The sequence below is a fragment of the Tachyglossus aculeatus genome, chromosome 1, assembly GCF_015852505.1.
Source record: "Tachyglossus aculeatus isolate mTacAcu1 chromosome 1, mTacAcu1.pri, whole genome shotgun sequence".
Lineage (NCBI taxonomy): Eukaryota > Metazoa > Chordata > Mammalia > Monotremata > Tachyglossidae > Tachyglossus > Tachyglossus aculeatus.
The window spans coordinates 67,312,970-67,320,532 of NC_052066.1; positions in this window are offsets into that span (position 1 = coordinate 67,312,970).

A 7,563-nucleotide genomic window follows, 5' to 3' on the forward strand; every position below is an offset into this window, starting at 1 on the left:
GGCTCACATCTACCGCGAGTCGGGAGCTCCCCCTAGCGGTTGGAGTCGACAGCGCTTCCACGTGGCTCTGGCGCTTTCATGTGACTATGGCGCCCCCAAGTGTCTAGATGATGATGATACCACTACTACTACTAATAATAATAGCATTTGCTAAGCGCTTACTATGTGCGAAGCCCTGCCCTAAGCGCTGGGGGATATAATAATGATAATAATAATATTTGTTAAGCGCTTACTATGTGCCAACCACAGTTTTAAGCGCTGGGGGGATATAATGATAATAATAATGATAATAGCATTTCTTAAGCGCTTAGTATGTGCGAAGCACTGTTCTAAGCACTGGGGGGATATAATAATAATAATAATTAAAATGATGATAATAATAATAATAATAATAATAATAATAATTGTTAAGAGCTTACTATGTGCCAACCACTGTTTTAAGTGCTGGGGGGATATAATAATAATAATAATAATAATAATAATAATAATAATAATAATAATAATAATAATGATAGCATTTCTTAAGCACTTACTATGTGTGAAGCACTGTTCTAAGCACTGGGGGATATAATGATAATAATAATATATGTTAAGCGCTTACTATGTACCAAGCGCTAGGGGACATAATAATAAAATAATAATAATAATAATAATAATAATAATAATAATAATAATAATAATAATATTTGTTAAGCGCTTACTATGTGACAACCACTGTTTTAAGTGTTGGGGGGATATATGATAATAATAATGATAATAGCATTTCTTAAGCGCTTACTATGTGCAAAGCACTGTTCTAAGCGCTGGGGGATATAATAATAATAATGATAATAATAATATTTGTTAAGTGCTTACTATGTGCCAACCACTGTTTTAAGTGCTGGGTGGATATGATAATAATAATAATAATAATGATAATAGCATTTCTTAAGCGCTTACTATGTGCAAAGCACGGGTCTAAGCGCTGGGGGATATAATAATAATGATAATAATAATAATAATAATAATATTTGTTAAGAGCTTACTATGTGCCAACCACTGTTTTAAGTGCTGGGGGGATACAATAACAATAATAATAATAATGGTAATAGAATTTCTTAAGCACTTACTATGTGTGAAGCACTGTTCTAAGCGCTGGGGGATATAATAATAATAATAATAATAATAATAATAATAATATTTGTTAAGCGCTTACTATGTGCCAACCTCTGTTTTAAGTGTTGAGAGGATATGATAATAATAATGATAATGGCATTTCTTAAGCACTTACTATGTGTGAAGCACTGTTCTAAGCACTGGGGATATAATAATGATAATGATAATAATAATAATAATAATAATAATAATATTTGTTATGCACTTACTATGTGCCAACCACTGTTTTAAGTGCTGGGGGGATATAATAATAATAATAATGATAATAGCATTTCTTAAGCACTTACTATGTGCAAAGCACTGTTCTAAGTGCTGGGGTATATGATATTAGTAATAATTATAGTATTTGTTAAGTGCTTACTATGTGCCAGCCACTGTTTAAACCGCTGGGAGATATATAATAAAAATTATTATGGCATTTGTTAATAATCATAAAAATGGCATTTGTTAAGCGCTTACTATGTGCAAAGCACTGTTGTAGAAGTAAGGTAATCAGGTTGTCCCACGTGGGGCTCCCAGTCTTAATCCCCATTTTCCAGGTGAGGTAACTGAGGCCCAGAGAAGTGAAGTGACTTGCCCAAAGTCACACAGCTGGAGCCGCTATTAGAACCCACGACCTCTGACTCCCAAGTCCGGGCTCTTTCCACAAAACCACACTGCTTCTCTAAGATCTTTTCACCCCAAACACAATCCTAAAATCATTTTAAATACCCCCCCACCCCCACCCCAAAGTCAAGCTCTATTGTCCAGAGGAAGTCCCCACCTTGGCCCTCTTCCCCTTCCCTGCCTTGAAGGCCCCCCATTCATTCATTCATTCATTCAATCGTATTTACTGAGCACTTACTGTGCGCAGAGCACTGGACTAAGTGCTTGGAAAGTACAATTCAGCAACAGAGAGAGACAGTCCCTACCCAACAACGGGCTCACAGTCTAAAAAGGGGGAGATGAGCTCCTCCCCCTCCCATCCCCTCACTGTCGGGGTTCCTCAAGGGTCAGTTCTTGGTCCCCTTCTATTCTCCATCTACACTCACTCCCTTGGAGAACTCATTCGCTCCCACGGCTTCAACTATCATCTCATCTCTATGACACCCAAATCAATATATCCTCCCCTGCTCTCTTTCCCTCCCTCCAGACTCGCATATCCTCCTGCCTTCAGGACATTTCTACTTGGATGTCCTCCCGCCACCTCAAACTCAACACGTCCAAGACTGAGCTCCTTATCTTCCCTCCCAAACCCTGCCTCTCCCGAACTTTCCCATCACTGTAGACAGCACCACCGTCCTTCCCGTCTCCCAAGCCCGCAACCTTGGTGTCATCCTTGACTCCGCTCTCTCATTCCCCCCACATATCCAACCCATCACCTAAACCTGCCAGTCTCACCTTTGCAACGTCACCGAGATCCGCCCTTTCCTCTCCATCCAAACCGCTACCCTGCTCGTTGGATCTCTCATCCTATCCCGACTGGATTACTGCATCAGCCTCCTTTCTGACCTTCCAACCTCCTGTCTCTCCCCACTTCAGTCTATACTTCACTCTGCTGCCCGGATTATCTTTCTACAGAAAGGTTCAGGGCCTGTCACCCCCACCTCCTCAAAAACCTGCAATGGCTGCCTATCAAGCTCCTTTTCAAACAAAAACTTCTCCCTATTGGCTTTAAAGCACTCCATCAACTCGCCCCCTCCTACCTCACCTCCCTTCTCTCCTTCTCCATCCCAGCTCGCACCCTTCACTCCTCTGATGCTAACCTCCTCACCATGCCTCCATCTCTCCTGTCTAGATGCCGACTCCTGGCCCACGTCCTGCCTCTGGCCTGGAATGCCCTCCCTCCTCAAATCTGCCAGACAATCCCTCTTCCCTGCTTCCAAGCCGTACTGAAGGCGCACCTCCTCCAAGAGGCCTTCCCAGACTAAACCCCCTTTTCCCAGCTACCCCTCCCTTCCGCATCACCTCAACTCACTCCCTTTGCTGTCCCCCCAGCCACCCACCCGCAGCACAGAATAATAATGTTGGTGTTTGTTAAACACTTACTAGGTGCCAAGCACTGTTCTAATAATAATAATGGCATTTGTTAAGCGCTTACTATCAATCAGCTGTATTTATTGAGCGCTTACTGGAATGCCCTCCCTCTGCCCATCCGCCAAGCTAGCTCTCTTCCTCCCTTCAAGGCCCTGCTGAGAGCTCACCTCCTCCAGGAGGCCTTCCCACACTGAGCCCCTTCCTTCCTCTCCCCCTCGTCTCCCTCTCCATCCCCCCCATCTTACCTCCTTCCCTTCCCCACAGCACCTGTATATATGTATATATGTTTGTACATATTTATTACTCTATTTATTTATTTATTTATTTATTTTTTGTACATATCTATCCTGTTTATTTTATTTTGTTAGTATGTTTGGTTTTGTTTTCTGTCTCCCCCTTTTAGACTGGGAGCCCACTGTTGGGTAGGGACTGTCTCTAGATGTTGCCAATTTGTACTTCCCAAGTGCTTAGTACAGTGCTCTGCGCATAGTAAGTGCTCAATAAATACAATTGATGATGATGACGATGGGAAGTCCAAGTTGGCAACATATAGAGACGGTCCCTACCCAACAGTGGGCTCACAGTCTAGAAGACTGCTTACTATGTGCAAAGCACTGTTCTAAGCACTGGGGAGGATACAAGGAGATCAGGTTGTCCCACATGGGTCTCATGGTCTTAACCCCCATTTTACAAATGAGGGAACTGAGGCACAGAGAAGTGACGTGACTTGCCCAAAGTCACACAGCTGACAAGTGGCAGAGCCAGGATTAGAACCCATGACCTCTGATTCCCCAGCCCGGGCTCTTTCCACTGAGCCACCCTGCTATAATTCTACTTATTTATATTGATGCCTGTTTACTTGTTTTGATGTCTGCCTCCCTCCCCCTCCAGCCCAGACTGTATGCCTGTTGTGGGCAGGGATTTTCTCTCTTTATTGCTGTATTGTATTTTCCAAGCGCTTAGTAGGAAGGAAGGAAGGAAAGGAAGATGGAAGGAAGGAAAGGAGGAAGGGAGGAAGGAAGGAAGGAAGGAAGGAAGGGAGGGAGGGAGAAAGGGAGGAAGGGAGGGAAGGGGGAGGGAGGGAGGGAAGGAAGGAAGGAAGGAAGGAAGGAAGGAAGGAAGGAAGGAAGGAAGGAAGGAAGGAAGGAAGGAAGGAAGGAAGGAAGGAAGGAAGGGAGGAAGGGAGGGAGGGAGGGAGGGAGGGAAGGAGGGAGGGAGGGAGGGAGGAAGTTAATTAACACTGTGCCAAGGTCAAGAAAGGAGAGAGCCAGATTCAGAGCCTGGGATGGGGTACAGTGGAGGGAGGGATCAATTTGGAGCAGAGACAGGCAGTCAGCAAATACCGATTTAGTCCCTAGCTGAGGAGAAGAAGCCCTTGGGTGGAAGATCTGACCCCTGCCCTCACAGAGCTTTCATTCCAAAATAAAGCAGGATGAGCGATGGGGCCAGAGACACTACAACCAGAGTGGCCTAGTGGATAGAGCCCGGGCCTGGGACTCAGAAGGTCAAGGGTCCTAATCCCAGCTTCGTCACTTGTTTGCTGTGTGACCTTGGGGAAGTCACTTCACTTCTCTGGGCCTCAGTTCCCTCATCTGCAAAATGGGGACTAAAACTGTCCCCACGTGGGACAACCTTGATCACCTTATATCCCCCCCAGCGCTTACAGCAGTGCTTGGCACATAGTAAGTGCTTAACAAATACCTTCATTTTTTTTTCTCTGTGACTCAGTTACCTATCTGGAAAGTGGGGATTGAGACTATGAGCCCCTCCTGAGACAGGGACTACTTCCAACTTGATTCGCTTGTATCCACCCCAGCGCTTAGTACAGTGCCTGGAACATAGTAAGAGCTTAACAAATACCATCATTATTATTAACTAGTGCTCAGTGCGGAGTCATGACAGAGGGTGGAAAGTAGAGAGGTTTCTGGGGAAGGCTATGGAGTCACTGCCTCCTTACTCCTTGAAATCCATGCTTCATCATTCATTCAGTCGTATTTATTGAGCACTTACTATGCGCAGAGCACCATAATGGGCGCTTGGGAGAGTACAATACAACAATCTTGTCCTCACCCCTTCCAGGTGTTCTTTAGTCCCTCCTCACCACCAAAAACCCCTGATGAATCCACTCCCCTTATCTTTGCTCTGCTTTTTCCAATTCCTGCTCATCCACTCATTCATTCAATCATATTTATTGAGCGCTTCCTGAGTGCAAAGCACTGGACTAAGTGCTTGAAAAGTACAATTCAGCAACAAATAGAGGCAATCCCTACCCAACAACAGGCGCTTAGCCTAGTGGATAGAGCCCGGGCCTGGGAATCTGAAGGACCTGTGCTCTAATCCTGTCTCCACCACTTGTCTGCTGTGTGGGCTTGGGCGAGTCACTTCACTTCTCTGGGCCTCAGTTACTTCGCCTGTAAAATGGGGATTAATAATAATAATGGCATTTATTAAGCCCTTACTATGTGCAAAGCACTGTTCTGAGTGCTGGGAAGGTTACAAGGTGATCAGGTTGTCCCACGGGGGGCTCACAGTCTTTATCCCCATTTTCCAGAGGAGGTAACTGAGGCCCAGAGAAGTGAAGCGACTTGCCCAAAGTCACCCAGTTGACAAGTGGTGGAGCCGGGATTTGAACCCGTGACCTCTGACTCCAAAGCCCGGGCTCTTTCCATTGAGCCACGCTGCTTCTCTAAGAGCTCCATATGGGACATGGACTGCGTCCAACCTGATTAGCTTGTATCTACCCCAGCGCTTAGTACAGTGCCTAGCAAATGCCATTTTAAAAATCCTCATTCCTTAGCAGGGAATATGATGGAGTGGAGGTGCTCTCAGGTTCCATCCCCCTCAGTTGGGGAGTGGGGCAGGGGGAACAATTAAGGAACAATAGATCTGAGGAATACCCAAGAGGGAGGGTTGGTGAATATAGTTCCCCCGTTCCTTGGGTTGGTGAATACAGTTCCCCAATTCCTTGCTCATTGCCCCAGAGAAAGAAGCAAAGAGAAGCAAGAAGAGCCTCTTCCCATTGAGTCTGTCTGGAGTGCCTGGCACATAGTAAGCATTTAACAAATACCATTATTATTATTATTATTATTATTATTAATAATAATAATAATAATAATAATAATGGAGGTAGGGCTTTGTCCCAGCCACAGAAGCCATGTGCTTCCTGGAGAGCTGGAACGAGTCCACACAGAGTCTCCCATAACCATCAACTCTGCTCTAAAAGCCACCTGCATCGCAGCCCCAAGACAAGTGACCTTGGGCAAGTCATTGACTTCTCTGTGCCTCAGTTTCCTAAACTGTAAAATGGGGATTCGATACCTGTTCTCCTTCCCATTTAGACTGTGAGAGCCAAGCGGGATAGGGTGTGTATCCAACTTCCTTTCATTCATTCATTCCTTCGATCATATTTATTGAGCTCTTACAGGGTGTAGGACAGTCTATTTAGAGCTTCGGAGGGTACAATGTAACAATAAGCAGACATATTCCCTGCCCACAACGGGCTTATAGTCTAGAGGGGGAGAAAGATATTAATATAAATAAATAAATTACAGATCTGTACATAAGGGCTGTGGGGCTGGGGTGGGGGGGAATGAATAAAGGGAGCAAGTCAGGGTGAGGCAGAAGAGGAAAGGAGGGCTTAGTCAGGGAAGGCCTCTTGGAGGAGACGTGCCTTCAATAAGGCTTTGAAGTGGGGGAGAGTAACTGTCTGTGGGATTTGAAGTCAGGGGTTCAAATCCCGGCTCCGCCAATTGTCAGCTGTGTGACTTTGGGCAAGTCACTTAACTTCTCTGTGCCTCAGTTACCGCATCTGTGTAATGGGGATGAAGACTGGGAGCCCCCCGTGGGACAACCCGATCACCCTATAACCTCCAACAGCGCTTAGAACAGTGCTTTGCATATAGTAAGCGCTTAATAAATGCCATCGTTATTATTTTTATTAGAAGGTGATACAGTGGAAAGGTTAGCTTTAGAGGAGCGAAGTGTGCAGGCTGGGGAGGAAGGAGGAGAGTAGCGAGGTGAGGTAGGAGGGGGCAAGGTGATTGAGAGGACTGAAGCCGATTGTGAGGAGTTTTTGTTTGATGCGGAGGTGGATGGGCAACCACTGGAGTTTCTTGAGGAGTGGCGAAACGTGGCCTGATCGTTTTTGTAGAAACATGATCCGGGGAACCCAATTGACCTGTACCTACGCCAGTGCTTGTAACTGTGTCTGACACACAGTGAGCACTTTAACAAATATCATAAAAAAAGGGGGGGAAAAAGGGCAATGAAGGTTCCACGTGGCAGTCTGGGGGCGGGCGGGGAGTGGGGAGCCGAGCCCTGTGGGCCAGGGCTCAAGGAAGGGTTTTGCAGGGTTTCTGGGAGAGAAGGAGGGCCTGCCCTCCCTCTGGCCTA